The 24,692-nt window shown below is 46.8% G+C and overlaps 66 non-coding genes and 4 pseudogenes across 66 annotated transcripts; all 70 read right to left on the bottom strand.

Moving 5' to 3' along the window:
• Window positions 1-122: 122 nt before the first annotated feature.
• LOC145151088 (5S ribosomal RNA) lies at window positions 123-282 on the bottom strand (annotated as a pseudogene).
• Window positions 283-510: 228 nt separating this feature from the next.
• Window positions 511-629, bottom strand: LOC145148372 (5S ribosomal RNA). Its single transcript, XR_013729259.1, has one exon. It is a non-coding gene; the product is annotated as a 5S ribosomal RNA (ribosomal RNA).
• Window positions 630-857: 228 nt separating this feature from the next.
• LOC145149014 (5S ribosomal RNA) lies at window positions 858-975 on the bottom strand. The gene has a single exon (XR_013729876.1). It is a non-coding gene; the product is annotated as a 5S ribosomal RNA (ribosomal RNA).
• Window positions 976-1,203: 228 nt separating this feature from the next.
• On the bottom strand, window positions 1,204-1,322 carry LOC145148593 (5S ribosomal RNA). Its single transcript, XR_013729471.1, has one exon. It is a non-coding gene; the product is annotated as a 5S ribosomal RNA (ribosomal RNA).
• Window positions 1,323-1,548: 226 nt separating this feature from the next.
• On the bottom strand, window positions 1,549-1,667 carry LOC145136302 (5S ribosomal RNA). Its single transcript, XR_013720375.1, has one exon. It is a non-coding gene; the product is annotated as a 5S ribosomal RNA (ribosomal RNA).
• A 229-nt stretch (window positions 1,668-1,896) lies between these two features.
• On the bottom strand, window positions 1,897-2,015 carry LOC145145124 (5S ribosomal RNA). The gene has a single exon (XR_013726113.1). It is a non-coding gene; the product is annotated as a 5S ribosomal RNA (ribosomal RNA).
• Window positions 2,016-2,246: 231 nt separating this feature from the next.
• Window positions 2,247-2,365, bottom strand: LOC145140395 (5S ribosomal RNA). Its single transcript, XR_013722156.1, has one exon. It is a non-coding gene; the product is annotated as a 5S ribosomal RNA (ribosomal RNA).
• Window positions 2,366-2,596: 231 nt separating this feature from the next.
• Window positions 2,597-2,714, bottom strand: LOC145147667 (5S ribosomal RNA). Its single transcript, XR_013728563.1, has one exon. It is a non-coding gene; the product is annotated as a 5S ribosomal RNA (ribosomal RNA).
• Window positions 2,715-2,935: 221 nt separating this feature from the next.
• On the bottom strand, window positions 2,936-3,054 carry LOC145150622 (5S ribosomal RNA). The gene has a single exon (XR_013731434.1). It is a non-coding gene; the product is annotated as a 5S ribosomal RNA (ribosomal RNA).
• A 229-nt stretch (window positions 3,055-3,283) lies between these two features.
• Window positions 3,284-3,401, bottom strand: LOC145148298 (5S ribosomal RNA). Its single transcript, XR_013729188.1, has one exon. It is a non-coding gene; the product is annotated as a 5S ribosomal RNA (ribosomal RNA).
• A 221-nt stretch (window positions 3,402-3,622) lies between these two features.
• On the bottom strand, window positions 3,623-3,741 carry LOC145150621 (5S ribosomal RNA). The gene has a single exon (XR_013731433.1). It is a non-coding gene; the product is annotated as a 5S ribosomal RNA (ribosomal RNA).
• A 229-nt stretch (window positions 3,742-3,970) lies between these two features.
• On the bottom strand, window positions 3,971-4,088 carry LOC145148297 (5S ribosomal RNA). The gene has a single exon (XR_013729187.1). It is a non-coding gene; the product is annotated as a 5S ribosomal RNA (ribosomal RNA).
• A 229-nt stretch (window positions 4,089-4,317) lies between these two features.
• On the bottom strand, window positions 4,318-4,436 carry LOC145148694 (5S ribosomal RNA). Its single transcript, XR_013729567.1, has one exon. It is a non-coding gene; the product is annotated as a 5S ribosomal RNA (ribosomal RNA).
• Window positions 4,437-4,665: 229 nt separating this feature from the next.
• LOC145148677 (5S ribosomal RNA) lies at window positions 4,666-4,784 on the bottom strand. Its single transcript, XR_013729550.1, has one exon. It is a non-coding gene; the product is annotated as a 5S ribosomal RNA (ribosomal RNA).
• Window positions 4,785-5,013: 229 nt separating this feature from the next.
• LOC145139153 (5S ribosomal RNA) lies at window positions 5,014-5,132 on the bottom strand. The gene has a single exon (XR_013721841.1). It is a non-coding gene; the product is annotated as a 5S ribosomal RNA (ribosomal RNA).
• Window positions 5,133-5,361: 229 nt separating this feature from the next.
• Window positions 5,362-5,480, bottom strand: LOC145149108 (5S ribosomal RNA). Its single transcript, XR_013729967.1, has one exon. It is a non-coding gene; the product is annotated as a 5S ribosomal RNA (ribosomal RNA).
• A 229-nt stretch (window positions 5,481-5,709) lies between these two features.
• LOC145144803 (5S ribosomal RNA) lies at window positions 5,710-5,828 on the bottom strand. The gene has a single exon (XR_013725804.1). It is a non-coding gene; the product is annotated as a 5S ribosomal RNA (ribosomal RNA).
• A 221-nt stretch (window positions 5,829-6,049) lies between these two features.
• Window positions 6,050-6,168, bottom strand: LOC145155806 (5S ribosomal RNA). Its single transcript, XR_013736234.1, has one exon. It is a non-coding gene; the product is annotated as a 5S ribosomal RNA (ribosomal RNA).
• A 229-nt stretch (window positions 6,169-6,397) lies between these two features.
• On the bottom strand, window positions 6,398-6,516 carry LOC145147275 (5S ribosomal RNA). The gene has a single exon (XR_013728182.1). It is a non-coding gene; the product is annotated as a 5S ribosomal RNA (ribosomal RNA).
• Window positions 6,517-6,744: 228 nt separating this feature from the next.
• LOC145145894 (5S ribosomal RNA) lies at window positions 6,745-6,863 on the bottom strand. Its single transcript, XR_013726846.1, has one exon. It is a non-coding gene; the product is annotated as a 5S ribosomal RNA (ribosomal RNA).
• A 229-nt stretch (window positions 6,864-7,092) lies between these two features.
• LOC145148316 (5S ribosomal RNA) lies at window positions 7,093-7,211 on the bottom strand. Its single transcript, XR_013729205.1, has one exon. It is a non-coding gene; the product is annotated as a 5S ribosomal RNA (ribosomal RNA).
• A 231-nt stretch (window positions 7,212-7,442) lies between these two features.
• On the bottom strand, window positions 7,443-7,561 carry LOC145147357 (5S ribosomal RNA). Its single transcript, XR_013728264.1, has one exon. It is a non-coding gene; the product is annotated as a 5S ribosomal RNA (ribosomal RNA).
• Window positions 7,562-7,790: 229 nt separating this feature from the next.
• LOC145148829 (5S ribosomal RNA) lies at window positions 7,791-7,910 on the bottom strand. The gene has a single exon (XR_013729695.1). It is a non-coding gene; the product is annotated as a 5S ribosomal RNA (ribosomal RNA).
• A 227-nt stretch (window positions 7,911-8,137) lies between these two features.
• On the bottom strand, window positions 8,138-8,296 carry LOC145150856 (5S ribosomal RNA; annotated as a pseudogene).
• A 227-nt stretch (window positions 8,297-8,523) lies between these two features.
• On the bottom strand, window positions 8,524-8,642 carry LOC145146293 (5S ribosomal RNA). The gene has a single exon (XR_013727245.1). It is a non-coding gene; the product is annotated as a 5S ribosomal RNA (ribosomal RNA).
• A 232-nt stretch (window positions 8,643-8,874) lies between these two features.
• On the bottom strand, window positions 8,875-8,992 carry LOC145147459 (5S ribosomal RNA). The gene has a single exon (XR_013728362.1). It is a non-coding gene; the product is annotated as a 5S ribosomal RNA (ribosomal RNA).
• A 231-nt stretch (window positions 8,993-9,223) lies between these two features.
• LOC145144734 (5S ribosomal RNA) lies at window positions 9,224-9,342 on the bottom strand. Its single transcript, XR_013725738.1, has one exon. It is a non-coding gene; the product is annotated as a 5S ribosomal RNA (ribosomal RNA).
• A 231-nt stretch (window positions 9,343-9,573) lies between these two features.
• LOC145144794 (5S ribosomal RNA) lies at window positions 9,574-9,692 on the bottom strand. The gene has a single exon (XR_013725796.1). It is a non-coding gene; the product is annotated as a 5S ribosomal RNA (ribosomal RNA).
• A 229-nt stretch (window positions 9,693-9,921) lies between these two features.
• On the bottom strand, window positions 9,922-10,081 carry LOC145151087 (5S ribosomal RNA; annotated as a pseudogene).
• A 228-nt stretch (window positions 10,082-10,309) lies between these two features.
• Window positions 10,310-10,428, bottom strand: LOC145148371 (5S ribosomal RNA). The gene has a single exon (XR_013729258.1). It is a non-coding gene; the product is annotated as a 5S ribosomal RNA (ribosomal RNA).
• A 230-nt stretch (window positions 10,429-10,658) lies between these two features.
• Window positions 10,659-10,776, bottom strand: LOC145148698 (5S ribosomal RNA). The gene has a single exon (XR_013729571.1). It is a non-coding gene; the product is annotated as a 5S ribosomal RNA (ribosomal RNA).
• Window positions 10,777-11,005: 229 nt separating this feature from the next.
• Window positions 11,006-11,166, bottom strand: LOC145150663 (5S ribosomal RNA; annotated as a pseudogene).
• Window positions 11,167-11,394: 228 nt separating this feature from the next.
• LOC145149849 (5S ribosomal RNA) lies at window positions 11,395-11,513 on the bottom strand. The gene has a single exon (XR_013730690.1). It is a non-coding gene; the product is annotated as a 5S ribosomal RNA (ribosomal RNA).
• Window positions 11,514-11,741: 228 nt separating this feature from the next.
• Window positions 11,742-11,859, bottom strand: LOC145149029 (5S ribosomal RNA). The gene has a single exon (XR_013729891.1). It is a non-coding gene; the product is annotated as a 5S ribosomal RNA (ribosomal RNA).
• A 548-nt stretch (window positions 11,860-12,407) lies between these two features.
• On the bottom strand, window positions 12,408-12,526 carry LOC145148266 (5S ribosomal RNA). Its single transcript, XR_013729158.1, has one exon. It is a non-coding gene; the product is annotated as a 5S ribosomal RNA (ribosomal RNA).
• A 229-nt stretch (window positions 12,527-12,755) lies between these two features.
• Window positions 12,756-12,874, bottom strand: LOC145149333 (5S ribosomal RNA). The gene has a single exon (XR_013730184.1). It is a non-coding gene; the product is annotated as a 5S ribosomal RNA (ribosomal RNA).
• Window positions 12,875-13,101: 227 nt separating this feature from the next.
• Window positions 13,102-13,220, bottom strand: LOC145148315 (5S ribosomal RNA). The gene has a single exon (XR_013729204.1). It is a non-coding gene; the product is annotated as a 5S ribosomal RNA (ribosomal RNA).
• A 231-nt stretch (window positions 13,221-13,451) lies between these two features.
• LOC145144802 (5S ribosomal RNA) lies at window positions 13,452-13,570 on the bottom strand. Its single transcript, XR_013725803.1, has one exon. It is a non-coding gene; the product is annotated as a 5S ribosomal RNA (ribosomal RNA).
• A 220-nt stretch (window positions 13,571-13,790) lies between these two features.
• On the bottom strand, window positions 13,791-13,909 carry LOC145147234 (5S ribosomal RNA). Its single transcript, XR_013728143.1, has one exon. It is a non-coding gene; the product is annotated as a 5S ribosomal RNA (ribosomal RNA).
• A 230-nt stretch (window positions 13,910-14,139) lies between these two features.
• On the bottom strand, window positions 14,140-14,257 carry LOC145149283 (5S ribosomal RNA). Its single transcript, XR_013730133.1, has one exon. It is a non-coding gene; the product is annotated as a 5S ribosomal RNA (ribosomal RNA).
• A 229-nt stretch (window positions 14,258-14,486) lies between these two features.
• LOC145149524 (5S ribosomal RNA) lies at window positions 14,487-14,605 on the bottom strand. The gene has a single exon (XR_013730384.1). It is a non-coding gene; the product is annotated as a 5S ribosomal RNA (ribosomal RNA).
• Window positions 14,606-14,831: 226 nt separating this feature from the next.
• On the bottom strand, window positions 14,832-14,950 carry LOC145139823 (5S ribosomal RNA). The gene has a single exon (XR_013722005.1). It is a non-coding gene; the product is annotated as a 5S ribosomal RNA (ribosomal RNA).
• Window positions 14,951-15,180: 230 nt separating this feature from the next.
• LOC145145123 (5S ribosomal RNA) lies at window positions 15,181-15,299 on the bottom strand. Its single transcript, XR_013726112.1, has one exon. It is a non-coding gene; the product is annotated as a 5S ribosomal RNA (ribosomal RNA).
• A 228-nt stretch (window positions 15,300-15,527) lies between these two features.
• On the bottom strand, window positions 15,528-15,646 carry LOC145154074 (5S ribosomal RNA). The gene has a single exon (XR_013734558.1). It is a non-coding gene; the product is annotated as a 5S ribosomal RNA (ribosomal RNA).
• A 232-nt stretch (window positions 15,647-15,878) lies between these two features.
• LOC145147666 (5S ribosomal RNA) lies at window positions 15,879-15,996 on the bottom strand. The gene has a single exon (XR_013728562.1). It is a non-coding gene; the product is annotated as a 5S ribosomal RNA (ribosomal RNA).
• Window positions 15,997-16,217: 221 nt separating this feature from the next.
• On the bottom strand, window positions 16,218-16,336 carry LOC145150619 (5S ribosomal RNA). The gene has a single exon (XR_013731432.1). It is a non-coding gene; the product is annotated as a 5S ribosomal RNA (ribosomal RNA).
• A 230-nt stretch (window positions 16,337-16,566) lies between these two features.
• On the bottom strand, window positions 16,567-16,683 carry LOC145150962 (5S ribosomal RNA). Its single transcript, XR_013731764.1, has one exon. It is a non-coding gene; the product is annotated as a 5S ribosomal RNA (ribosomal RNA).
• Window positions 16,684-16,913: 230 nt separating this feature from the next.
• Window positions 16,914-17,032, bottom strand: LOC145148693 (5S ribosomal RNA). The gene has a single exon (XR_013729566.1). It is a non-coding gene; the product is annotated as a 5S ribosomal RNA (ribosomal RNA).
• Window positions 17,033-17,259: 227 nt separating this feature from the next.
• On the bottom strand, window positions 17,260-17,378 carry LOC145139816 (5S ribosomal RNA). The gene has a single exon (XR_013722004.1). It is a non-coding gene; the product is annotated as a 5S ribosomal RNA (ribosomal RNA).
• A 229-nt stretch (window positions 17,379-17,607) lies between these two features.
• Window positions 17,608-17,726, bottom strand: LOC145145122 (5S ribosomal RNA). Its single transcript, XR_013726111.1, has one exon. It is a non-coding gene; the product is annotated as a 5S ribosomal RNA (ribosomal RNA).
• A 230-nt stretch (window positions 17,727-17,956) lies between these two features.
• LOC145140385 (5S ribosomal RNA) lies at window positions 17,957-18,075 on the bottom strand. Its single transcript, XR_013722154.1, has one exon. It is a non-coding gene; the product is annotated as a 5S ribosomal RNA (ribosomal RNA).
• A 230-nt stretch (window positions 18,076-18,305) lies between these two features.
• Window positions 18,306-18,423, bottom strand: LOC145147665 (5S ribosomal RNA). Its single transcript, XR_013728561.1, has one exon. It is a non-coding gene; the product is annotated as a 5S ribosomal RNA (ribosomal RNA).
• Window positions 18,424-18,644: 221 nt separating this feature from the next.
• Window positions 18,645-18,763, bottom strand: LOC145150989 (5S ribosomal RNA). Its single transcript, XR_013731788.1, has one exon. It is a non-coding gene; the product is annotated as a 5S ribosomal RNA (ribosomal RNA).
• Window positions 18,764-18,991: 228 nt separating this feature from the next.
• LOC145148296 (5S ribosomal RNA) lies at window positions 18,992-19,109 on the bottom strand. Its single transcript, XR_013729186.1, has one exon. It is a non-coding gene; the product is annotated as a 5S ribosomal RNA (ribosomal RNA).
• Window positions 19,110-19,338: 229 nt separating this feature from the next.
• On the bottom strand, window positions 19,339-19,457 carry LOC145148692 (5S ribosomal RNA). Its single transcript, XR_013729565.1, has one exon. It is a non-coding gene; the product is annotated as a 5S ribosomal RNA (ribosomal RNA).
• A 231-nt stretch (window positions 19,458-19,688) lies between these two features.
• Window positions 19,689-19,807, bottom strand: LOC145148676 (5S ribosomal RNA). Its single transcript, XR_013729549.1, has one exon. It is a non-coding gene; the product is annotated as a 5S ribosomal RNA (ribosomal RNA).
• Window positions 19,808-20,033: 226 nt separating this feature from the next.
• LOC145139811 (5S ribosomal RNA) lies at window positions 20,034-20,152 on the bottom strand. Its single transcript, XR_013722003.1, has one exon. It is a non-coding gene; the product is annotated as a 5S ribosomal RNA (ribosomal RNA).
• Window positions 20,153-20,383: 231 nt separating this feature from the next.
• Window positions 20,384-20,502, bottom strand: LOC145145121 (5S ribosomal RNA). The gene has a single exon (XR_013726110.1). It is a non-coding gene; the product is annotated as a 5S ribosomal RNA (ribosomal RNA).
• Window positions 20,503-20,733: 231 nt separating this feature from the next.
• Window positions 20,734-20,852, bottom strand: LOC145140380 (5S ribosomal RNA). Its single transcript, XR_013722152.1, has one exon. It is a non-coding gene; the product is annotated as a 5S ribosomal RNA (ribosomal RNA).
• A 230-nt stretch (window positions 20,853-21,082) lies between these two features.
• Window positions 21,083-21,200, bottom strand: LOC145147664 (5S ribosomal RNA). The gene has a single exon (XR_013728560.1). It is a non-coding gene; the product is annotated as a 5S ribosomal RNA (ribosomal RNA).
• Window positions 21,201-21,420: 220 nt separating this feature from the next.
• On the bottom strand, window positions 21,421-21,539 carry LOC145150678 (5S ribosomal RNA). Its single transcript, XR_013731486.1, has one exon. It is a non-coding gene; the product is annotated as a 5S ribosomal RNA (ribosomal RNA).
• Window positions 21,540-21,768: 229 nt separating this feature from the next.
• LOC145148295 (5S ribosomal RNA) lies at window positions 21,769-21,886 on the bottom strand. The gene has a single exon (XR_013729185.1). It is a non-coding gene; the product is annotated as a 5S ribosomal RNA (ribosomal RNA).
• A 229-nt stretch (window positions 21,887-22,115) lies between these two features.
• LOC145148691 (5S ribosomal RNA) lies at window positions 22,116-22,234 on the bottom strand. Its single transcript, XR_013729564.1, has one exon. It is a non-coding gene; the product is annotated as a 5S ribosomal RNA (ribosomal RNA).
• A 230-nt stretch (window positions 22,235-22,464) lies between these two features.
• LOC145148675 (5S ribosomal RNA) lies at window positions 22,465-22,583 on the bottom strand. The gene has a single exon (XR_013729548.1). It is a non-coding gene; the product is annotated as a 5S ribosomal RNA (ribosomal RNA).
• A 226-nt stretch (window positions 22,584-22,809) lies between these two features.
• Window positions 22,810-22,928, bottom strand: LOC145139807 (5S ribosomal RNA). The gene has a single exon (XR_013722002.1). It is a non-coding gene; the product is annotated as a 5S ribosomal RNA (ribosomal RNA).
• Window positions 22,929-23,159: 231 nt separating this feature from the next.
• On the bottom strand, window positions 23,160-23,278 carry LOC145145120 (5S ribosomal RNA). Its single transcript, XR_013726109.1, has one exon. It is a non-coding gene; the product is annotated as a 5S ribosomal RNA (ribosomal RNA).
• A 230-nt stretch (window positions 23,279-23,508) lies between these two features.
• Window positions 23,509-23,627, bottom strand: LOC145140373 (5S ribosomal RNA). The gene has a single exon (XR_013722151.1). It is a non-coding gene; the product is annotated as a 5S ribosomal RNA (ribosomal RNA).
• A 230-nt stretch (window positions 23,628-23,857) lies between these two features.
• LOC145147663 (5S ribosomal RNA) lies at window positions 23,858-23,975 on the bottom strand. Its single transcript, XR_013728559.1, has one exon. It is a non-coding gene; the product is annotated as a 5S ribosomal RNA (ribosomal RNA).
• Window positions 23,976-24,196: 221 nt separating this feature from the next.
• LOC145150677 (5S ribosomal RNA) lies at window positions 24,197-24,315 on the bottom strand. Its single transcript, XR_013731485.1, has one exon. It is a non-coding gene; the product is annotated as a 5S ribosomal RNA (ribosomal RNA).
• A 229-nt stretch (window positions 24,316-24,544) lies between these two features.
• LOC145148293 (5S ribosomal RNA) lies at window positions 24,545-24,662 on the bottom strand. The gene has a single exon (XR_013729184.1). It is a non-coding gene; the product is annotated as a 5S ribosomal RNA (ribosomal RNA).
• Window positions 24,663-24,692: the final 30 nt, after the last annotated feature.

Below are 24,692 nucleotides of genomic sequence, written 5' to 3'. Positions count from 1 at the left end.
AATACGAAAACTATCAACTATGAAGCGGAGGCCACCCAAGCATAGAAATAGCAAGAAAGAAAAAAAACAAAAAAAAAACCGCACGTAAAATCTAAAAAAACGCAAACGGGCAACGAAAAAGGGGGGTGCAACACGAGGACTTCCCAGGGGGTCACCCATCCTAGTACTACTTTCACCCAAGCACGCTTAACTGTGGAGTTCTGATGGGATCCGGTGCATTAGTGCGCTTAACTGTGGAGTTCTGATGGGATCCGGTGCATTAGTGCTGGTATGATCGCACCCGAAATACTATCCATGCTTATTGCTTTTATATCTTAAAAGACGCAGAACCTCCTTTGTTTTCGTACGCGAGGCGTGGAACCCACGTGACCGATCGGCTCCGTTCCAAAAATACGAAAACCATCAACCATGAAGCGGAGGCCACCCGAGCATAGAAATAGCAAGAAAGAAAAAAAAACAAAAAAAACCGCACGTAAAATCTAAAAAAACGCAAACGGGCAACGAAAAAGAGGGGTGCAACACGAGGGCTTCCCAGGGGGTCACCCATCCTAGTACTACTCTCGCCCAAGCACGCTTATCTGCGGAGTTCTGATGGGATTCGGTGCATTAGTGCGGGTATGATCGCACCCGAAATACTATCCATGCTTATTGCTTTTATGTCTTAAAAGACGCAGAACCTCCTTTGTTTTCGTACGCGAGGCGTGGGACCCACGTGACCGATCGGCTCCGTTCCAAAAATTCGAAAACCATCAACCATGAAGCGGAGGCCACCCGAGCATAGAAATAGCAAGAAAGAAAACAAAACAAAAAAAAACGCACGTAAAATCTAAAAAAACGCAAACGGGCAACGAAAAAGGGGGGTGCAACATGAGGACTTCCCGAGGGTCACCCATCCTAGTACTACTCTCGCCCAAGCACGCTTAACTGCGGAGTTCTGATGGGATCCGGTGCATTAGTGCTGGTATGATCGCACCCGATATAACTATCCATGATTATTGCTTTTATGTCATAAAAGACGCAGAACCTCCTTTGTTTTCGTAAGCGAGGCGTGGGACCCACGTGACCGATCAGCTCCGTTTCAAAAATACAAAAACCATGAACCATGAAGCGGAGGCCACGCGAGCATAGAAATAGCAAGAAAGAAAAAAAACAAAAAAAACCACACGTAAAATCTAAAAAAACGCAAACGGGCAACGAAAAAGGGGGGTGCAATACGAGGACTTCCCAGGTGGTCACCAATCCTAGTACTACTCTCGCCCAAGCACGCTTCACAGCGGAGTTCTGATGGGATCCGGTGCATTAGTGCTGGTATGATCGCACCCGAAATACTATCCATGCTTATTGCTTTTATGTCTTAAAAGACGCAGAACCTCCTTTGTTTTCGTACGCGAGGCGTGGGACCCACTTGACCGATCGGCTCCGTTCCAAAAATACGAAAACCATCAACCATGAAGCGGAGGCCACCCGAGCATAGAAATAGCAAGAAAGAAAAAAACAAAAAAAAACCGCACGTAAAATCTAAAAAAACGCAAACGGGCAACGAAAAAGGAGGTGCAACACAAGGACTTCCCAAGGGGTCACCCATCCTAGTACTACTCTTGCCCAAGCACGCTTAACTGCGGAGTTCTGATGGGATCCGGTGCATTAGTGCTGGTATGATCGCACCCGAAATACTATCCATGCTTATTGCTTTTATGTCTTAAAAGACGCAGAACCTCCTTTGTTTTCGTACGCGAGACGTGGGACCAACGTGACCGATCGGCTCCGTTCCAAAAATACGAAAACCATGAACCATGAAACGGAGGCCACCCGAGCATAGAAATAGCAAGAAAGAAAAAAAAACAAAAAAAAACTGCATGTAAAATCTAAAAAAACGCAAACGGGCAACGAAAAAGGGGGGTGCAACACGAGGACTTCGCAGGGGGTCACCCATCCTAGTACTACTCTCGCCCAAGCACGCTTAACTGCGGAGTTCTGATGCGATCCGGTGCATTAGTGCTGGTATGATCGCACCCGAAATACTATCCATGCTTATTGCTTTTATGTCTTAAAAGACGCAGAACCTCCTTTGTTTTCGTAGGCGAGGCGTGGGACCCTCGTGACCGATCGGCTCCGTTCCAAAAATACGAAAACCATGAACCATGAAACGGAGGCCACCAGAGCATAGAAATAGCAAGAAAGAAAAAAAAAACAAAAAAAAACCGCACGTAAAATCTAAAAAAACGCAAACGGGCAACGAAAAAGGGGGGGTGCAACACGAGGACTTCCCAGGTGGTCACCCATCCTAGTACTACTCTCGCCCAAGCACGCTTAACTGCGGAGTTCTGATGGGATCCGGTGCATTAGTGTTGGTATGATCGCACCCAAAATACTATCCATGCTTATTGCTTTTATGTCTTAAAAGACGCAGAACCTCCTTTGTTTTCGTACGCGAGGCGTGGGACCCACGTGACCGATCGGCTCCGTTCCAAAAATACGAAAACCATGAACCATGAAGCGGAGGCCACCCGAGCATAGAAATAGCAAGAAAGAAAAAAAAACAAAAAAAAAAACCGCACGTAAAATCTAAAAAAACGCAAACGGGCAACGAAAAAGGGGAGTGCAACACGAGGACTTCCCGAGGGTCACCCATCCTAGTACTACTCTCGCCCAAGCACGCTTAACTGCGGAGTTCTGATGGGATCCGGTGCATTAGCGCTGGTATGATCGCACCCGATATAACTATCCGTGCTTATTGCTTTTATGTCATAAAAGACGCAGAACCTCCTTTATTTTCGTACGCGAGGCGTGGGACCCACGTGACCGATCAGCTCCGTTTCAAAAATACGAAAACCATGAACCATGAAGCGGAGGCCACGCGAGCATAGAAATAGCAAGAAAGAAAAAAAAAACGACACGTAAAATCTAAAAAAACGCAAACGGGCAACGAAAAAGGGGGGTGCAACACGAGGACTTCCCAGGGGGTCACTAATCCTAGTACTACTCTCGCCCAAGCACGCTTCACAGCGGAGTTCTGATGGGATCCGGTGCATTAGTGCGGGTATGATCGCACCCGAAATACTATCCATGCTTATTGTTTTTATGTCTTAAAAGACGCAGAACCTCCTTTGTTTTTGTACGCGAGGCGTGGGACCCACGTGACCGATCGGCTCCGTTCCAAAAATACGAAAAGCATCAACCATGAAGCGGAGGCCACCGGAGCATAGAAATAGCAAGAAAGAAAAAAAACAAAAAAAAAACCGCACGTAAAATCTAAAAAAACGTAAACGGGCAACGAAAAAGGGGGGTGCAACACAAGGACTTCCCGAGGGTCACCCATCCTAGTACTACTCTCGCCCAAGCACGCTTAACTGCGGAGTTCTGATGGGATCCGGTGCATTAGCGCTGGTATGATCGCACCCGATATAACTATCCGTGCTTATTGCTTTTATGTCATAAAAGACGCAGAACATCCTTTGTTTTCGTACGCGAGGCGTGGGACCCACGTGACCGATCAGCTCCGTTTCAAAAATACGAAAACCATGAACCATGAAGCGGAGGCCACGCGAGCATAGAAATAGCAAGAAAGAAAAAAAAAACGACACGTAAAATCTAAAAAAACGCAAACGGGCAACGAAAAAGGGGGGTGCAACACGAGGACTTCCCAGGGGGTCACTAATCCTAGTACTACTCTCGCCCAAGCACGCTTCACAGCGGAGTTCTGATGGGATCCGGTGCATTAGTGCGGGTATGATCGCACCCGAAATACTATCCATGCTTATTGTTTTTATGTCTTAAAAGACGCAGAACCTCCTTTGTTTTTGTACGCGAGGCGTGGGACCCATGTGACCGATCGGCTCCGTTCCAAAAATACGAAAAGCATCAACCATGAAGCGGAGGCCACCGGAGCATAGAAATAGCAAGAAAGAAAAAAAACAAAAAAAAAACCGCACGTAAAATCTAAAAAAACGTAAACGGGCAACGAAAAAGGGGGGTGCAACACAAGGACTTCCCGAGGGTCACCCATCCTAGTACTACTCTCGCCCAAGCACGCTTAACTGCGGAGTTCTGATGGGATCCGGTGCATTAGCGCTGGTATGATCGCACCCGATATAACTATCCGTGCTTATTGCTTTTATGTCATAAAAGACGCAGAACATCCTTTGTTTTCGTACGCGAGGCGTGGGACCCACGTGACCGATCAGCTCCGTTTCAAAAATACGAAAACCATGAACCATGAAGCGGAGGCCACGCGAGCATAGAAATAGCAAGAAAGAAAAAAAAACAAAAAAAACCACACGTAAAATCTAAAAAAACGCAAACGGGCAACGAAAAAGGGGGGTGCAACACGAGGACTTCCCAGGTGGTCACCAATCCTAGTACTACTCTCGCCCAAGCACGCTTCACAGCGGAGTTCTGATGGGATCCGGTGCATTAGTGCTGGTATGATCGCACCCGAAATACTATCCATGCTTATTGCTTTTATGTCTTAAAAGACGCAGAACCTCCTTTGTTTTCGTACGCGAGGCGTAGGACCCACGTGACCGATCGGCTCCGTTCCAAAAATACGAAAACCATGAACCATGAAACGGAGGCCACCCGAGCATAGAAATAGCAAGAAAGAAAAAAAAACAAAAAAAAAACCGCACGTAAAATCTAAAAAAACGCAAACGGGCAACGAAAAAGGAGGTGCAACACAAGGACTTCCCAGAGGGTCACCCATCCTAGTAGTACTCTCGCCCAAGCACGCTTAACTGCGGAGTTCTTATGGGATCCGGTGCATTAGTGCTGGTATGATCGCACCCGAAATACTATCCATGCTTATTGCTTTTATGTCTTAAAAGACGCAGAACCTCCTTTGTTTTCGTACGCGAGGCGTGGGACCCACGTGACCGATCCGCTCCGTTACAAAAATACGAAAACCATGAACCATGAAGCGGAGGCCACCCGAGCATAGAAATAGCAAGAAAGAAAAAAAAAACAGAAAAACCGCATGTAAAATCTAAAAACACGCAAACGGGCAACGAAAAAGGGGGGGTGCAACACGAGGACTTCCCAGGGGGTCACCCATCCTAGTACTACTCTCGCCCAAGCACGCTTAACTGCGGAGTTCTGATGGGATCCGGTGCATTAGTGCTGGTATGATCGCACCCGAAATACTATCAATTCTTATTACTTTTATGTCTTAAAAGACGCAGAACCTCCTTTGTTTTCGCACGCGAGGCGTGGAACCACGTGACCGATCGGCTCCATTCCAAAACTACGAAAACCATGAACCATGAAACGGAGGCCACCCGAGCATAGAAATAGCAAGAAAGAAAAAAAACAAAAAAAAAAAACCGCACGTAAAATCTAAAAAAACGCAAACGGGAAACGAAAAAGGAGGTGCAACACAAGGACTTCCCAGGGGGTCACCCATCCTAGTACTACTCTCGCCCAAGCACGCTTAACTGTGGAGTTCTTATGGGATCCGGTGCATTAGTACTGGTATGATCGCACCGGAAATACTATCCATGCTTATTGCTTTTATGTCTTAAAAGACGCTGAACCTCCTTTGTTTTCGTACGCGAGGCGTGGGACCCACGTGACCGATCGGCTCCGTTACAAAAATACGAAAACTATGAACCATCAAGGGGAGGCCACCCGAGCATAGAAATAGCAAGAAAGAAAAAAAACCAAAAAAAACCGCATGTAAAATCTAAAAAAACGCAAACGGGCAACGAAAAAGGGGGGGTGCAACACGAGGACTTCCCAGGGGGTCACACATCCTAGTACTACTCTCGCCCAAGCACGCTTAACTGCGGAGTTCTGATGGGATCCGGTGCATTAGTGCTGGTATGATCGCACCCGAAATACTATCCATTCTTATTACTTTTATGTCTTAAAAGACGCAGAACCTCCTTTGTTTTCGTACGCGAGGCGTGGGACCCACGTGACTGATCGTCTCCATTCCAAAAATACAAAAACTATCACCCATGAAGCGGAGGCCGCCCGAGCATAGAAATAGCAAGAAAGAAAAAAAAACCGCACGTAAAATCTAAAAAAAACGCAAACGAGCAACGAAAAAGGGGGGGTGCAACACGAGGACTTCCCAGGGGGTCACCCATCCTAGTACTACTCTCGCCCAAGCACGCTTACCTGCGGAGTTCTGATGGGATCCGGTGCATTAGTGCTGGTATGATCGCACCCGAAATACTATTCATGCTTATTGCTTTTATATCTTTAAAGACGCAGAACCTCCTTTGTTTTCGTACGCGAGGCGTGGAACCCACGTGACCGATCGGCTCTGTTCCAAAAATACGAAAACCATCAACCATGAAGCGGAGGCCACCCGAGCATAGAAATAGCAAGAAAGAAAAAAAAAACAAAAAAAAACGCACGTAAAATCTAAAAAAATACAAACGGGCAACGAAAAAGGGGGGTGCAACACGAGGACTTCCCAGGGGGTCACCCATCCTAGTACTACTCTCGCCCAAGGACGCTTACCTGCGGAGTTCTGATGGGATCCAGTGAATTAGTGCTGGTATGATCGCACCCGAAATACTATCCATGCTTATTGCTTTTATGTCTTAAAAGACGCAGAACCTCCTTTGTTTTCGTAGGCGAGGCGTGGGACCCTCGTGACCGATCGGCTCCGTTCCAAAAATACGAAAACCATGAAGCATGAAACGGAGGCCACCAGAGCATAGAAATAGCAAGAAAGAAAAAAAAACAAAAAAAACTGCACGTAAAATCTAAAAAAACGCAAACGGGCAACGAAAAAGGGGGGTGCAACACGAGGACTTCGCAGGGGGTCACCCATCCTAGTACTACTCTCGCCCAAGCACGCTTAACTCCGAAGTTCTGATGGGATCCGGTGCATTAGTGCTGGTATGATCGCACCCAAAATACTATCGATGCTTATTGCTTTTATGTCTTAAAAGACGCAGAACCTCCTTTGTTTTCGTACGCGAGGCGTGGGACCCACGTGACCGATCGGCTCCGTTCCAAAAATACGAAAACCATGAACCATGAAGCGGAGGCCACCCGAGCATAGAAATAGCAAGAAAGAAAAAAAAACAAAAAAAAAACCGCACGTAAAATCTAAAAAAACGCAAACGGACAACGAAAAAGGAGGTGCAACACAAGGACTTCCCAGGGGGTCACCCATCCTAGTACTACTCTCGCCCAAGCACGCTTAACTGTGGAGTTCTTATGGGATCCGGTGCATTAGTGCTGGTATGATCGCACCGGAAATACTATCCATGCTTATTGCTTTCATGTCTTAAAAGACGCAGAACCTCCTTTGTTTTCGTACGCGAGGCGTGGGACCCACGTGACCGATCGGCTCCGTTACAAAAATACGAAAACTATGAACCATGAAGCGGAGGCCACCCGAGCATAGAAATAGCAAGAAAGAAAAAAAAAACCAAAAAAAACCGCATGTAAAATCTAAAAAAACGCAAACGGGCAACGAAAAAGGGGGGGTGCAACACGAGGACTTCCCAGGGGGTCACACATCCTAGTACTACTCTCGCCCAAGCACGCTTAACTGCGGAGTTCTGATGGGATCCGGTGCAATAGTGCTGGTATAATCGCACCCGATATAACTATGCATGCTTATTGCTTTTATGTCTTAAAAGACGCAGAATCTCCTTTGTTTTCGTACGCGAGGCGTGGGATCCACGTGACCGATCAGTTCCGTTCCAAAAATACGAAAACCATGAACTATGAAGCGGAGGCCACGCGAGCATAGAAATAGCAAGAAAGAAAAAAAAAAGAAAAAAAACCACACGTAAAATCTAAAAAAAGCAAACGGGCAACGAAAAAGGGGGGTGCAACACGAGGACTTCCCAGGTGGTCACCCATCCTAGTACTACTCTTCGCCCAAGCACGCTTAACTGCGGAGTTCTGATGGGATCCGGTGCATTAGTGCTGCTATGATCGCACCCGAAATACTATCCATGCTTATTGTTTTTATGTCTTAAAAGACGCAGAACCTCCTTTGTTTTCGTACGCGAGGCGTGGGACCCACGTGACCGATCGGCTCCGTTCCAAAAATACGAAAACCATGAACCATGAAGCGGAGGCCACCCGAGCATAGAAATAGCAAGAAAAAAAAAACAAAAAAAAAACCGCACGTAAAATCTAAAAAAACGCAAACGGGCAACGAAAAAGGGGAGTGCAACACGAGGACTTCCCGAGGGTCACCCATCCTAGTACTACTCTCGCCCAAGCACGCTTAACTGCGGAGTTCTGATGGGATCCGGTGCATTAGTGCGCTTAACTGTGGAGTTCTGATGGGATCCGGTGCATTAGTGCTGGTATGATCGCACCCGAAATACTATCCATGCTTATTGCTTTTATATCTTAAAAGACGCAGAACCTCCTTTGTTTTCGTACGCGAGGCGTGGAACCCACGTGACCGATCGGATCCGTTCCAAAAATACGAAAACCATCAACCATGAAGCGGAGGCCACCCGAGCATAGAAATAGCAAGAAAGAAAAAAACAAAAAAAAACCGCACGTAAAATCTAAAAAAACGCAAATGGGCAACGAAAAAGAGGGGTGCAACACGAGGGCTTCCCAGGGGGTCACCCATCCTAGTACTACTCTCGCCCAAGCACGCTTAACTGCGGAGTTCTGATGGGATTCGGTGCATTAGTGCGGGTATGATCGCACCCGAAATACTATCCATGCTTATTGCTTTTATGTCTTAAAAGACGCAGAACCTCCTTTGTTTTCGTACGCGAGGCGTGGGACCCACGTGACCGATCGGCTCCGTTCCAAAAATACGAAAACCATCAACCATGAAGCGGAGGCCACCCGAGCATAGAAATAGCAAGAAAGAAAAAAAAAACAAAAAAAAAAACGCACGTAAAATCTAAAAAAAACGCAAACGGGCAACGAAAAAGGGGGGTGCAACACGAGGACTTCCCGAGGGTCACCCATCCTAGTACTACTCTCGCCCAAGCACGCTTCACTGCGGAGTTCTGATGGGATCCGGTGCATTAGTGCTGGTATGATCGCACCCGAAATACTATCCATGCTTATTGCTTTTATGTCTTAAAAGACGCAGAACCTCCTTTGTTTTCGTACGCGAGGCGTGGAACCCACGTGACCGATCGGCTCCGTTCCAAAAATACGAAAACCATCAACCATGAAACGGAGGCCACCCGAGCATAGAAATAGGAAGAAAGAAAAAAAAACAAAAAAAAAACCGCACGTAAAATCTAAAAAAACGCAAACGGGCAACGAAAAAGGGGGGGTGCAACACGAGGATTTCGCAGGGGGTCACCCATCCTAGTACTACTCTCGCCCAAGCACGCTTAACTGCGGAGTTCTGATGGGATCCGGTGCATTAGTGCTGGTATGATCGCACCTAAAATACTATCCATGCTTATTGCTTTTATGTCTTAAAAGACGCAGAACCTCCTTTGTTTTCGTACGCGAGGCGTGGGACCCACGTGACCGATCGGCTCCGTTCCAACAATACGAAAACCATGAACCATGAAGCGGAGGCCACCCGAGCATAGAAATAGCAAGAAAGAAAAAAAAAACAAAAAAACCGCACGTAAAATCTAAAAAAACGCAAACGGGCAACGAAAAAGGGGGGGGGTGCAACACGAGGACTTCCCAGGGGGTCACCCATCCTAGTACTACTCTCGCCCAAGCATGCTTAACTGCGGAGTTCTGATGGGATCCAGTGCATTAGTGCTGGTATGATCGCACCCGAAATACTATCCATTCTTATTTCTTTTATGTCTTAAAAGACGCAGAACCTCCTTTGTTTTCGTACGCGAGGCGTGGGACCCACGTGACTGATCGGCTCCGTTCCAAAAATACGAAAACTATCAACTATGAAGCGGAGGCCACCCAAGCATAGAAATAGCAAGAAAGAAAAAAAACAAAAAAAAAACCGCACGTAAAACCTAAAAAAACGCAAACGGGCAACGAAAAAGGGGGGTGCAACACGAGGACTTCCCAGGGGGTCACCCATCCTAGTACTACTTTCACCCAAGCACGCTTAACTGTGGAGTTCTGATGGGATCCGGTGCATTAGTGCGCTTAACTGTGGAGTTCTGATGGGATCCGGTGCATTAGTGCTGGTATGATCGCACCCGAAATACTATCCATGCTTATTGCTTTTATATCTTAAAAGACGCAGAACCTCCTTTGTTTTCGTACGCGAGGCGTGGAACCCACGTGACCGATCAGCTCCGTTCCAAAAATACGAAAACCATCAACCATGAAGCGGAGGCCACCCGAGCATAGAAATAGCAAGAAAGAAAAAAAAAACAAAAAAACCGCACGTAAAATCTAAAAAAACGCAAACGGGCAACGAAAAAGAGGGGTGCAACACGAGGGCTTCCCAGGGGGTCACCCATCCTAGTACTACTCTCGCCCAAGCACGCTTATCTGCGGAGTTCTGATGGGATTCGGTGCATTAGTGCGGGTATGATCGCACCCGAAATACTATCCATGCTTATTGCTTTTATGTCTTAAAAGACGCAAAACCTCCTTTGTTTTCGTACGCGAGGCGTGGGACCCACGTGACCGATCGGCTCCGTTCCAAAAATTCGAAAACCATCAACCATGAAGCGGAGGCCACCCGAGCATAGAAATAGCAAGAAAGAAAACAAAACAAAAAAAAACGCACGTAAAATCTAAAAAAACGCAAACGGGCAACGAAAAAGGGGGGGGTGCAACACGAGGACTTCCCGGAGGTCACCCATCCTAGTACTACTCTCGCCCAAGCACACTTAACTGCGGAGTTCTGATGGGATCCGGTGCAATAGTGCTGGTATAATCGCACCCGATATAACTATGCATGCTTATTGCTTTTATGTCTTAAAAGACGCAGAATCTCCTTTGTTTTCGTACGCGAGGCGTGGGATCCATGTGACCGATCAGTTCCGTTCCAAAAATACGAAAACCATGAACTATGAAGCGGAGGCCACGCGAGCATAGAAAAAGCAAGAAAGAAAAAAAAAAGAAAAAAAACCACACGTAAAATCTAAAAAAAGCAAACGGGCAACGAAAAAGGGGGGTGCAACACGAGGACTTCCCAGGTGGTCACCCATCCTAGTACTACTCTTCGCCCAAGCACGCTTAACTGCGGAGTTCTGATGGGATCCGGTGCATTAGTGCGCTTAACTGTGGAGTTCTGATGGGATCCGGTGCATTAGTGCTGGTATGATCGCACCCGAAATACTATCCATGCTTATTGCTTTTATATCTTAAAAGACGCAGAACCTCCTTTGTTTTCGTACGCGAGGCGTGGAACCCACGTGACCGATCAGCTCCGTTCCAAAAATACGAAAACCATCAACCATGAAGCGGAGGCCACCCGAGCATAGAAATAGCAAGAAAGAAAAAAAAAACAAAAAAACCGCACGTAAAATCTAAAAAAACGCAAACGGGCAACGAAAAAGAGCGGTGCAACACGAGGGCTTCCCAGGGGGTCACCCATCCTAGTACTACTCTCGCCCAAGCACGCTTATCTGCGGAGTTCTGATGGGATTCGGTGCATTAGTGCGGGTATGATCGCACCCGAAATACTATCCATGCTTATTGCTTTTATGTCTTAAAAGACGCAAAACCTCCTTTGTTTTCGTACGCGAGGCGTGGGACCCACGTGACCGATCGGCTCCGTTCCAAAAATTCGAAAACCATCAACCATGAAGCGGAGGCCACCCGAGCATAGAAATAGCAAGAAAGAAAACAAAACAAAAAAAAACGCACGTAAAATCTAAAAAAACGCAAACGGGCAACGAAAAAGGGGGGTGCAACACGAGGACTTCCTGAGGGTCACCCATCCTAGTACTACTCTCGCCCAAGCACGCTTAACTGCGAAGTTCTGATGGGATCCGGTGCATTAGTGCTGGTATGATCGCACCCGATATAACTATCCATGATTATTGCTTTTATGTCATAAAAGACGCAGAACCTCCTTTGTTTTCGTAAGCGAGGCGTGGGACCCACGTGACCGATCAGCTCCGTTTCAAAAATACGAAAACCATGAACCATGAAGCGGAGGCCACGCGAGCATAGAAATAGCAAGAAAGAAAAAAAACAAAAAAAACCACACGTAAAATCTAAAAAAACGCAAACGGGCAACGAAAAAGGGGGGTCACCAATCCTAGTACTACTCTCGCCCAAGCACGCTTCACAGCGGAGTTCTGATGGGATCCGGTGCATTAGTGCTGGTATGATCGCACCCGAAATACTATCCATGCTTATTGCTTTTATGTCTTAAAAGACGCAGAACCTCCTTTGTTTTCGTACGCGAGGCGTAGGACCCACGTGACCGATCGGCTTCGTTCCAAAAATACGAAAACCATGAACCATGAAACGGAGGCCACCCGAGCATAGAAATAGCAAGAAAGAAAAAAACAAAAAAAAACCGCACGTAAAATCTAAAAAAACGCAAACGGGCAACGAAAAAGGAGCTGCAACACAAGGACTTCCCAGAGGGTCACCCATCCTAGTACTACTCTCGCCCAAGCACGCTTAACTGCGGAGTTCTTATGGGATCCGGTGCATTAGTGCTGGTATGATCGCACCCGAAATACTATCCATGCTTATTGCTTTTATGTCTTAAAAGACGCAGAACCTCCTTTGTTTTCGTACGCGAGGCGTGGGACCCACGTGACCGATCGGCCCCGTTACAAAAATACGAAAACCACGAACCATGAAGCGGAGGCCACCCGAGCATAGAAATAGCAAGAAAGAAAAAAAAAACAAAAAAACCGCATGTAAAATCTAAAAACACGCAAACGGGCAACGAAAAAGGGGCGGTGCAACACGAGGACTTCCCAGGGGGTCACCCATCCTAATACTACTATCGCCCAAGCACGCTTAACTGCGGAGTTCTGATGGGATCCGGTGCATTAGTGCTGGTATGATTGCACCCGAAATACTATCAATTCTTATTACTTTTATGTCTTAAAAGACGCAGAACCTCCTTTGTTTTCGCACGCGAGGCGTGGAACCACGTGACCGATCGGCTCCATTCCAAAACTACGAAAACCATGAACCATGAAACAGAGGCCACCCGAGCATAGAAATAGCAAGAAAGAAAAAAAACAAAAAAAAAACCGCACGTAAAATCTAAAAAAACGCAAACGGGCAACGAAAAAGGAGGTGCAACACAAGGACTTCCCAGGGGGTCACCCATCCTAGTACTACTCTCGCCCAAGCACGCTTAACTGTGGAGTTCTTATGGGATCCGGTGCATTAGTGCTGGTATGATCGCACCGGAAATACTATCCATGCTTATTGCTTTTATGTTTTAAAAGACGCAGAACCTCCTTTGTTTTCGTACGCGAGGCGTGGAACCCACGTGACCGATCGGCTCCGTTACAAAAATACGAAAACTATGAACCATGAAGCGGAGGCCACCCGAGCATAGAAATAGCAAGAAAGAAAAAAAAAACCAAAAAAAACCGCATGTAAAATCTAAAAAAACGCAAACGGGCAACGAAAAAGGAGGGGTGCAACACGAGGACTTCCCAGGGGGTCACACATCCTAGTACTACTCTCGCCCAAGCACGCTTAACTGCGGAGTTCTGATGGGATCCGGTGCATTAGTGCTGGTATGATCGCACCCGAAATACTATCCATTCTTATTACTTTTATGTCTTAAAAGACGCAGAACCTCCTTTGTTTTCGTACGCGAGGCGTGGGACCCACGTGACTGATCGTCTCCATTCCAAAAATACGAAAACTATCACCCATGAAGCGGAGGCCGCCCGAGCATAGAAATAGCAAGAAAGAAAAAAAAAACCGCACGTAAAATTTAAAAAAACGCAAACGAGCAACGAAAAAGGGGGGTGCAACACGAGGACTTCCCAGGGGGTCACCCATCCTAGTACTACTCTCGCCCAAGCACGCTTACCTGCGGAGTTCTGATGGGATCCGGTGCATTAGTTCTGGTATGATCACACCCGAAATACTATTCATGCTTATTGCTTTTATATCTTAAAAGACGCAGAACCTCCTTTGTTTTCGTACGCGAGGCGTGGAACCCACGTGACCGATCGGCTCCGTTCCAAAAATACGAAAACCATCAACCATGAAGCGGAGGCCACCCGAGCATACAAATAGCAAGAAAGAAAAAAAAACAAAAAAAAAACGCACGTAAAATCTAAAAAAACGCAAACGGGCAACGAAAAAGGGGGGGTGCAACACGAGGACTTCCCGGAGGTCACCCATCCTAGTACTACTCTCGCCCAAGCACACTTAACTGCGGAGTTCTGATGGGATCCGGTGCAATAGTGCTGGTATAATCACACCCGATATAACTATGCATGCTTATTGCTTTTATGTCTTAAAAGACGCAGAATCTCCTTTGTTTTCGTACGCGAGGCGTGGGACCCACGTGACCGATCAATTCCGTTCCAAAAATACGAAAACCATGAACTATGAAGCGGAGGCCACGCGAGCATAGAAATAGCAAGAAAGAAAAAAAAAACAAAAAAAACCACACGTAAAATCTAAAAAAAGCAAACGGGCAACGAAAAAGGGGGGTGCAACACGACAACTTCCCAGGGGGTCACCCATCCTAGTACTACTCTCGCCCAAGTACGCTTCACAGCGGAGTTCTGATGGGATCCGGTGCATTAGTGCTGGTATGATCGCACCCGAAATACTATCCATGCTTATTGCTTTTATGTCTTAAAAGACGCAGAACCTCCTTTGTTTTCGTACGCGAGGCGTGGGACCCACTTGACCGATCGGCTCCGTTCCAAAAATACGAAAATCATCAACCATGAAGCGGAGGCCACCCGAGCATAGAAATAGCAAGAAAGAAAAAAACAAAAAAAAAACGCACATAAAATCTAAAAAAACGCAAACGGGCAACGAAAAAAGGGGTGCAACACGAGGACTTCCCAAGGGGTCACCCATCCTAGTACTACTCTTGCCCAAGCACGCTTAACTGCGGAGTTCTGATGGGATCCGGTGCATTAGTGCTGGTATGATCGCACCCGAAATACTATCCATGCTTATTGCTTTTATGTCTTAAAAGACGCAGAACCTCCTTTGTTTTCGTACGCGAGACGTGGGACCAACGTGACCGATCGGCTCCGTTCCAAAAATACGAAAACCATGAACCATGAAACGGAGGCCACCCGAGCATAGAAATAGCAAGAAAGAAAAAAAAAACAAAAAAAAATTGCACGTAAAATCTAAAAAAACGCAAACGGGCAACGAAAAAGGGGGGTGCAACACGAGGACTTCGCAGGGGGTCACCCATCCTAGTACTACTCTCGCCCAAGCACGCTTAACTGCGGAGTTCTGATGCGATCCGGTGCATTAGTGCTGGTATGATCGCACCCGAAATACTATCCATGCTTATTGCTTTTATGTCTTAAAAGACGCAGAACCTCCTTTGTTTTCGTAGGCGAGGCGTGGGACCCTCATGACCGATCGGCTCCGTTCCAAAAATACGAAAACCATGAACCATGAAACGGAGGCCACCAGAGCATAGAAATAGCAAGAAAGAAAAAAAAAACAAAAAAAACCGCACGTAAAATCTAAAAAAACGCAAACGGGCAACGAAAAAGGGGGTGCAACACGAGGACTTCCCAGGTGGTCACCCATCCTAGTACTACTCTCGCCCAAGCACGCTTAACTGCGGAGTTCTGATGGGATCCGGTGCATTAGTGCTGGTATGATCGCACCCAAAATACTATCCATGCTTATTGCTTTTATGTCTTAAAAGACGCAGAACCTCCTTTGTTTTCGTACGCGAGGCGTGGGACCCACGTGACCGATCGGCTCCGTTCCAAAAATTCGAAAACCATGAACCATGAAGCGGAGGCCACCCGAGCATAGAAATAGCAAGAAAGAAAAAAAAAAACAAAAAAAAAACCGCACGTAAAATCTAAAAAAACGCAAACGGGCAACGAAAAAGGGGAGTGCAACACGAGGACTTCCCGAGGGTCACCCATCCTAGTACTACTCTCGCCCAAGCACGCTTAACTGCGGAGTTCTGATGGGATCCGGTGCATTAGCGCTGGTATGATCGCACCCGATATAACTATCCGTGCTTATTGCTTTTATGTCATAAAAGACGCAGAACCTCCTTTATTTTCGTACGCGAGGCGTGGGACCCACGTGACCGATCAGCTCCGTTTCAAAAATACGAAAACCATGAACCATGAAGCGGAGGCCACGCGAGCATAGAAATAGCAAGAAAGAAAAAAAAAACGACACGTAAAATCTAAAAAAACGCAAACGGGCAACGAAAAAGGGGGGTGCAACACGAGGACTTCCCAGGGGGTCACTAATCCTAGTACTACTCTCGCCCAAGCACGCTTCACAGCGGAGTTCTGATGGGATCCGGTGCATTAGTGCGGGTATGATCGCACCCGATATAACTATCCGTGCTTATTGCTTTTATGTCATAAAAGACGCAGAACCTCCTTTGTTTTTGTACGCGAGGCGTGGGACCCACGTGACCGATCGGCTCCGTTCCAAAAATACGAAAAGCATCAACCATGAAGCGGAGGCCACCGGAGCATAGAAATAGCAAGAAAGAAAAAAAACAAAAAAAAAACCGCACGTAAAATCTAAAAAAACGTAAACGGGCAACGAAAAAGGGGGGTGCAACACAAGGACTTCCCGAGGGTCACCCATCCTAGTACTACTCTCGCCCAAGCACGCTTAACTGCGGGTTCTGATGGGATCCGGTGCATTAGCGCTGGTATGATCGCACCCGATATAACTATCCGTGCTTATTGCTTTTATGTCATAAAAGACGCAGAACCTCCTTTGTTTTCGTACGCGAGGCGTGGGACCCACGTGACCGATCAGCTCCGTTTCAAAAATACGAAAACCATGAACCATGAAGCGGAGGCCACGCGAGCATAGAAATAGCAAGAAAGAAAAAAAAAACAAAAAAAACCACACGTAAAATCTAAAAAAACGCAAACGGGCAACGAAAAAGGGGGGTGCAACACGAGGACTTCCCAGGTGGTCACCAATCCTAGTACTACTCTCGCCCAAGCACGCTTCACAGCGGAGTTCTGATGGGATCCGGTGCATTAGTGCTGGTATGATCGCACCCGAAATACTATCCATGCTTATTGCTTTTATGTCTTAAAAGACGCAGAACCTCCTTTGTTTTCATACGCGAGGCGTGGGACCCACTTGACCGATCGGCTCCGTTCCAAAAATACGAAAATCATCAACCATGAAGCGGAGGCCACCCGAGCATAGAAATAGCAAGAAAGAAAAAAACAAAAAAAAAAACACACATAAAATCTAAAAAAACGCAAACGGGCAACGAAAAAAGGGGTGCAACACGAGGACTTCCCAAGGGGTCACCCATCCTAGTACTACTCTTGCCCAAGCACGCTTAACTGCGGAGTTCTGATGGGATCCGGTGCATTAGTGCTGGTATGATCGCACCCGAAATACTATCCATGCTTATTGCTTTTATGTCTTAAAAGACGCAGAACCTCCTTTGTTTTCGTACGCGAGACGTGGGACCAACGTGACCGATCGGCTCCGTTCCAAAAATACGAAAACCATGAACCATGAAACGGAGGCCACCCGAGCATAGAAATAGCAAGAAAGAAAAAAAAACAAAAAAAAACTGCACGTAAAATCTAAAAAAACGCAAACGGGCAACGAAAAAGGGGGGTGCAACACGAGGACTTCGCAGGGGGTCACCCATCCTAGTACTACTCTCGCCCAAGCACGCTTAACTGCGGAGTTCTGATGCGATCCGGTGCATTAGTGCTGGTATGATCGCACCCGAAATACTATCCATGCTTATTGCTTTTATGTCTTAAAAGACGCAGAACCTCCTTTGTTTTCGTAGGCGAGGCGTGGGACCCTCGTGACCGATCGGCTCCGTTCCAAAAATACGAAAACCATGAACCATGAAACGGAGGCCACCAGAGCATAGAAATAGCAAGAAAGAAAAAAAAAACAAAAAAAACCGCACGTAAAATCTAAAAAAACGCAAACGGGCAACGAAAAAGGGGGGGTGCAACACGAGGACTTCCCAGGTGGTCACCCATCCTAGTACTACTCTCGCCCAAGCACGCTTAACTGCGGAGTTCTGATGGGATCCGGTGCATTAGTGTTGGTATGATCGCACCCAAAATACTATCCATGCTTATTGCTTTTATGTCTTAAAAGACGCAGAACCTCCTTTGTTTTCGTACGCGAGGCGTGGGACCCACGTGACCGATCGGCTCCGTTCCAAAAATACGAAAACCATGAACCATGAAGCGGAGGCCACCCGAGCATAGAAATAGCAAGAAAGAAAAAAAAACAAAAAAAAAACCGCACGTAAAATCTAAAAAAACGCAAACGGGCAACGAAAAAGGGGAGTGCAACACGAGGACTTCCCGAGGGTCACCCATCCTAGTACTACTCTCGCCCAAGCACGCTTAACTGCGGAGTTCTGATGGGATCCGGTGCATTAGCGCTGGTATGATCGCACCCGATATAACTATCCGTGCTTATTGCTTTTATGTCATAAAAGACGCAGAACCTCCTTTATTTTCGTACGCGAGGCGTGGGACCCACGTGACCGATCAGCTCCGTTTCAAAAATACGAAAACCATGAACCATGAAGCGGAGGCCACGCGAGCATAGAAATAGCAAGAAAGAAAAAAAAAACGACACGTAAAATCTAAAAAAACGCAAACGGGCAACGAAAAAGGGGGGTGCAACACGAGGACTTCCCAGGGGGTCACTAATCCTAGTACTACTCTCGCCCAAGCACGCTTTACAGCAGAGTTCTGATGGGATCCGGTGCATTAGTGCGGGTATGATCGCACCCGAAATACTATCCATGCTTATTGCTTTTATGTCTTAAAAGACGCAGAACCTCCTTTGTTTTTGTACGCGAGACGTGGGACCCACGTGACCGATCGGCTCCGTTCCAAAAATACGAAAAGCATCAACCATGAAGCGGAGGCCACCGGAGCATAGAAATAGCAAGAAAGAAAAAAAACAAAAAAAAACCGCACGTAAAATCTAAAAAAACGTAAACGGGCAACGAAAAAGGGGGGTGCAACACAAGGACTTCCCGAGGGTCACCCATCCTAGTACTACTCTCGCCCAAGCACGCTTAACTGCGGAGTTCTGATGGGATCCGGTGCATTAGCGCTGGTATGATCGCACCCGATATAACTATCCGTGCTTATTGCTTTTATGTCATAAAAGACGCAGAACCTCCTTTGTTTTCGTACGCGAGGTGTGGGACCCACGTGACCGATCAGCTCCGTTTCAAAAATACGAAAACCATGAACCATGAAGCGGAGGCCACGCGAGCATAGAAATAGCAAGAAAGAAAAAAAAACAAAAAAAACCACACTTAAAATCTAAAAAAACGCAAACGGGCAACGAAAAAGGGGGGTGCAACACGAGGACTTCCCAGGTGGTCACCAATCCTAGTACTACTCTCGCCCAAGCACGCTTCACAGCGGAGTTCTGATGGGATCCGGTGCATTAGTGCTGGTATGATCGCACCCGAAATACTATCCATGCTTATTACTTTTATGTCTTAAAAGACGCAGAACCTCCTTTGTTTTCGTACGCGAGGCGTAGGACCCACGTGACCGATCGGCTCCGTTCCAAAAATACGAAAACCATGAACCATGAAACGGAGGCCACCCGAGCATAGAAATAGCAAGAAAGAAAAAAAAACAAAAAAAAAAAACCGCACGTAAAATCTAAAAAAACGCAAACGGGCAACGAAAAAGGAGGTGCAACACAAGGACTTCCCAGAGGGTCACCCATCCTAGTAGTACTCTCGCCCAAGCACGCTTAACTGCGGAGTTCTTATGGGATCCGGTGCATTAGTGCTGGTATGATCGCACCCGAAATACTATCCATGCTTATTGCTTTTATGTCTTAAAAGACGCAGAACCTCCTTTGTTTTCGTACGCGAGGCGTGGGACCCACGTGACCGATCCGCTCCGTTACAAAAATACGAAAACCATGAACCATGAAGCGGAGGCCACCCGAGCATAGAAATAGCAAGAAAGAAAAAAACAAAAAAAAAACACACATAAAATCTAAAAAAACGCAAACGGGCAACGAAAAAAGGGGTGCAACACGAGGACTTCCCAAGGGGTCACCCATCCTAGTACTACTCTTGCCCAAGCACGCTTAACTGCGGAGTTCTGATGGGATCCGGTGCATTAGTGCTGGTATGATCGCACCCGAAATACTATCCATGCTTATTGCTTTTATGTCTTAAAAGACGCAGAACCTCCTTTGTTTTCGTACGCGAGACGTGGGACCAACGTGACCGATCGGCTCCGTTCCAAAAATACGAAAACCATGAACCATGAAACGGAGGCCACCCGAGCATAGAAATAGCAAGAAAGAAAAAAAAAACAAAAAAAAAACTGCACGTAAAATCTAAAAAAACGCAAACGGGCAACGAAAAAGGGGGGTGCAACACGAGGACTTCGCAGGGGGTCACCCATCCTAGTACTACTCTCGCCCAAGCACGCTTAACTGCGGAGTTCTGATGCGATCCGGTGCATTAGTGCTGGTATGATCGCACCCGAAATACTATCCATGCTTATTGCTTTTATGTCTTAAAAGACGCAGAACCTCCTTTGTTTTCGTAGGCGAGGCGTGGGACCCTCGTGACCGATCGGCTCCGTTCCAAAAATACGAAAAGCATGAACCATGAAACGGAGGCCACCAGAGCATAGAAATAGCAAGAAAGAAAAAAAAAAACAAAAAAAACCGCACGTAAAATCTAAAAAAACGCAAACGGGCAACGAAAAAGGGGGGGTGCAACACGAGGACTTCCCAGGTGGTCACCCATCCTAGTACTACTCTCGCCCAAGCACGCTTAACTGCGGAGTTCTGATGGGATCCGGTGCATTAGTGTTGGTATGATCGCACCCAAAATACTATCCATGCTTATTGCTTTTATGTCTTAAAAGACGCAGAACCTCCTTTGTTTTCGTACGCGAGGCGTGGGACCCACGTGACCGATCGGCTCCGTTCCAAAAATACGAAAACCATGAACCATGAAGCGGAGGCCACCCGAGCATAGAAATAGCAAGAAAGAAAAAAAAACAAAAAAAAAACCGCACGTAAAATCTAAAAAAACGCAAACGGGCAACGAAAAAGGGGAGTGCAACACGAGGACTTCCCGAGGGTCACCCATCCTAGTACTACTCTCGCCCAAGCACGCTTAACTGCGGAGTTCTGATGGGATCCGGTGCATTAGCGCTGGTATGATCGCACCCAATATAACTATCCGTGCTTATTGCTTTTATGTCATAAAAGACGCAGAACCTCCTTTATTTTCGTACGCGAGGCGTGGGACCCACGTGACCGATCAGCTCCGTTTCAAAAATACGAAAACCATGAACCATGAAGCGGAGGCCACGCGAGCATAGAAATAGCAAGAAAGAAAAAAAAACGACACGTAAAATCTAAAAAAACGCAAACGGGCAACGAAAAAGGGGGGTGCAACACGAGGACTTCCCAGGGGGTCACTAATCCTAGTACTACTCTCGCCCAAGCACGCTTTACAGCGGAGTTCTGATGGGATCCGGTGCATTAGTGCGGGTATGATCGCACCCGAAATACTATCCATGCTTATTGCTTTTATGTCTTAAAAGACGCAGAACCTCCTTTGTTTTTGTACGCGAGGCGTGGGACCCACGTGACCGATCGGCTCCGTTCCAAAAATACGAAAAGCATCAACCATGAAGCGGAGGCCACCGGAGCATAGAAATAGCAAGAAAGAAAAAAAACAAAAAAAAAACCGCACGTAAAATCTAAAAAAACGTAAACGGGCAACGAAAAAGGGGGGTGCAACACAAGGACTTCCCGAGGGTCACCCATCCTAGTACTACTCTCGCCCAAGCACGCTTAACTGCGGAGTTCTGATGGGATCCGGTGCATTAGCGCTGGTATGATCGCACCCGATATAACTATCCGTGCTTATTGCTTTTATGTCATAAAAGACGCAGAACCTCCTTTGTTTTCGTACGCGAGGTGTGGGACCCACGTGACCGATCAGCTCCGTTTCAAAAATACGAAAACCATGAACCATGAAGCGGAGGCCACGCGAGCATAGAAATAGCAAGAAAGAAAAAAAAACAAAAAAAACCACACGTAAAATCTAAAAAAACGCAAACGGGCAACGAAAAAGGGGGGTGCAACACGAGGACTTCCCAGGTGGTCACCAATCCTAGTACTACTCTCGCCCAAGCACGCTTCACAGCGGAGTTCTGATGGGATCCGGTGCATTAGTGCTGGTATGATCGCACCCGAAATACTATCCATGCTTATTGCTTTTATGTCTTAAAAGACGCAGAACCTCCTTTGTTTTCGTACGCGAGGCGTAGGACCCACGTGACCGATCGGCTCCGTTCCAAAAATACGAAAACCATGAACCATGAAACGGAGGCCACCCGAGCATAGAAATAGCAAGAAAGAAAAAAAAACAAAAAAAAAAACCGCACGTAAAATCTAAAAAAACGCAAACGGGCAACGAAAAAGGAGGTGCAACACAAGGACTTCCCAGAGGGTCACCCATCCTAGTAGTACTCTCGCCCAAGCACGCTTAACTGCGGAGTTCTTATGGGATCCGGTGCATTAGTGCTGGTATGATCGCACCCGAAATACTATCCATGCTTATTGCTTTTATGTCTTAAAAGACGCAGAACCTCCTTTGTTTTCGTACGCGAGGCGTGGGACCCACGTGACCGATCCGCTCCGTTACAAAAATACGAAAACCATGAACCATGAAGCGGAGGCCACCCGAGCATAGAAATAGCAAGAAAGAAAAAAACAAAAAAAAAACACACATAAAATCTAAAAAAACGCAAACGGGCAACGAAAAAAGGGGTGCAACACGAGGACTTCCCAAGGGGTCACCCATCCTAGTACTACTCTTGCCCAAGCACGCTTAACTGCGGAGTTCTGATGGGATCCGGTGCATTAGTGCTGGTATGATCGCACCCGAAATACTATCCATGCTTATTGCTTTTATGTCTTAAAAGACGCAGAACCTCCTTTGTTTTCGTACGCGAGACGTGGGACCAACGTGACCGATCGGCTCCGTTCCAAAAATACGAAAACCATGAACCATGAAACGGAGGCCACCCGAGCATAGAAATAGCAAGAAAGAAAAAAAAAAACAAAAAAAAACTGCACGTAAAATCTAAAAAAACGCAAACGGGCAACGAAAAAGGGGGGTGCAACACGAGGACTTCGCAGGGGGTCACCCATCCTAGTACTACTCTCGCCCAAGCACGCTTAACTGCGGAGTTCTGATGCGATCCGGTGCATTAGTGCTGGTATGATCGCACCCGAAATACTATCCATGCTTATTGCTTTTATGTCTTAAAAGACGCAGAACCTCCTTTGTTTTCGTAGGCGAGGCGTGGGACCCTCGTGACCGATCGGCTCCGTTCCAAAAATACGAAAACCATGAACCATGAAACGGAGGCCACCAGAGCATAGAAATAGCAAGAAAGAAAAAAAAAACAAAAAAAACCGCACGTAAAATCTAAAAAAACGCAAACGGGCAACGAAAAAGGGGGGGTGCAACACGAGGACTTCCCAGGTGGTCACCCATCCTAGTACTACTCTCGCCCAAGCACGCTTAACTGCGGAGTTCTGATGGGATCCGGTGCATTAGTGTTGGTATGATCGCACCCAAAATACTATCCATGCTTATTGCTTTTATGTCTTAAAAGACGCAGAACCTCCTTTGTTTTCGTACGCGAGGCGTGGGACCCACGTGACCGATCGGCTCCGTTCCAAAAATACGAAAACCATGAACCATGAAGCGGAGGCCACCCGAGCATAGAAATAGCAAGAAAGAAAAAAAAACAAAAAAAAAACCGCACGTAAAATCTAAAAAAACGCAAACGGGCAACGAAAAAGGGGAGTGCAACACGAGGACTTCCCGAGGGTCACCCATCCTAGTACTACTCTCGCCCAAGCACGCTTAACTGCGGAGTTCTGATGGGATCCGGTGCATTAGCGCTGGTATGATCGCACCCAATATAACTATCCGTGCTTATTGCTTTTATGTCATAAAAGACGCAGAACCTCCTTTATTTTCGTACGCGAGGCGTGGGACCCACGTGACCGATCAGCTCCGTTTCAAAAATACGAAAACCATGAACCATGAAGCGGAGGCCACGCGAGCATAGAAATAGCAAGAAAGAAAAAAAAAACGACACGTAAAATCTAAAAAAACGCAAACGGGCAACGAAAAAGGGGGGTGCAACACGAGGACTTCCCAGGGGGTCACTAATCCTAGTACTACTCTCGCCCAAGCACGCTTTACAGCGGAGTTCTGATGGGATCCGGTGCATTAGTGCGGGTATGATCGCACCCGAAATACTATCCATGCTTATTGCTTTTATGTCTTAAAAGACGCAGAACCTCCTTTGTTTTTGTACGCGAGGCGTGGGACCCACGTGACCGATCGGCTCCGTTCCAAAAATACGAAAAGCATCAACCATGAAGCGGAGGCCACCGGAGCATAGAAATAGCAAGAAAGAAAAAAAACAAAAAAAAAACCGCACGTAAAATCTAAAAAAACGTAAACGGGCAACGAAAAAGGGGGGTGCAACACAAGGACTTCCCGAGGGTCACCCATCCTAGTACTACTCTCGCCCAAGCACGCTTAACTGCGGAGTTCTGATGGGATCCGGTGCATTAGCGCTGGTATGATCGCACCCGATATAACTATCCGTGCTTATTGCTTTTAT

This window comes from Lactuca virosa, chromosome 1 (genome assembly GCF_052849685.1).
Source record: "Lactuca virosa cultivar CGN04683 chromosome 1, Lactuca_virosa_CGN04683_v6, whole genome shotgun sequence".
In the NCBI taxonomy this organism is placed as follows: domain Eukaryota; kingdom Viridiplantae; phylum Streptophyta; class Magnoliopsida; order Asterales; family Asteraceae; genus Lactuca; species Lactuca virosa.
Note: the sequence above shows the minus strand (reverse complement) of the source record. Positions and strands in the feature narration are given on the sequence as shown.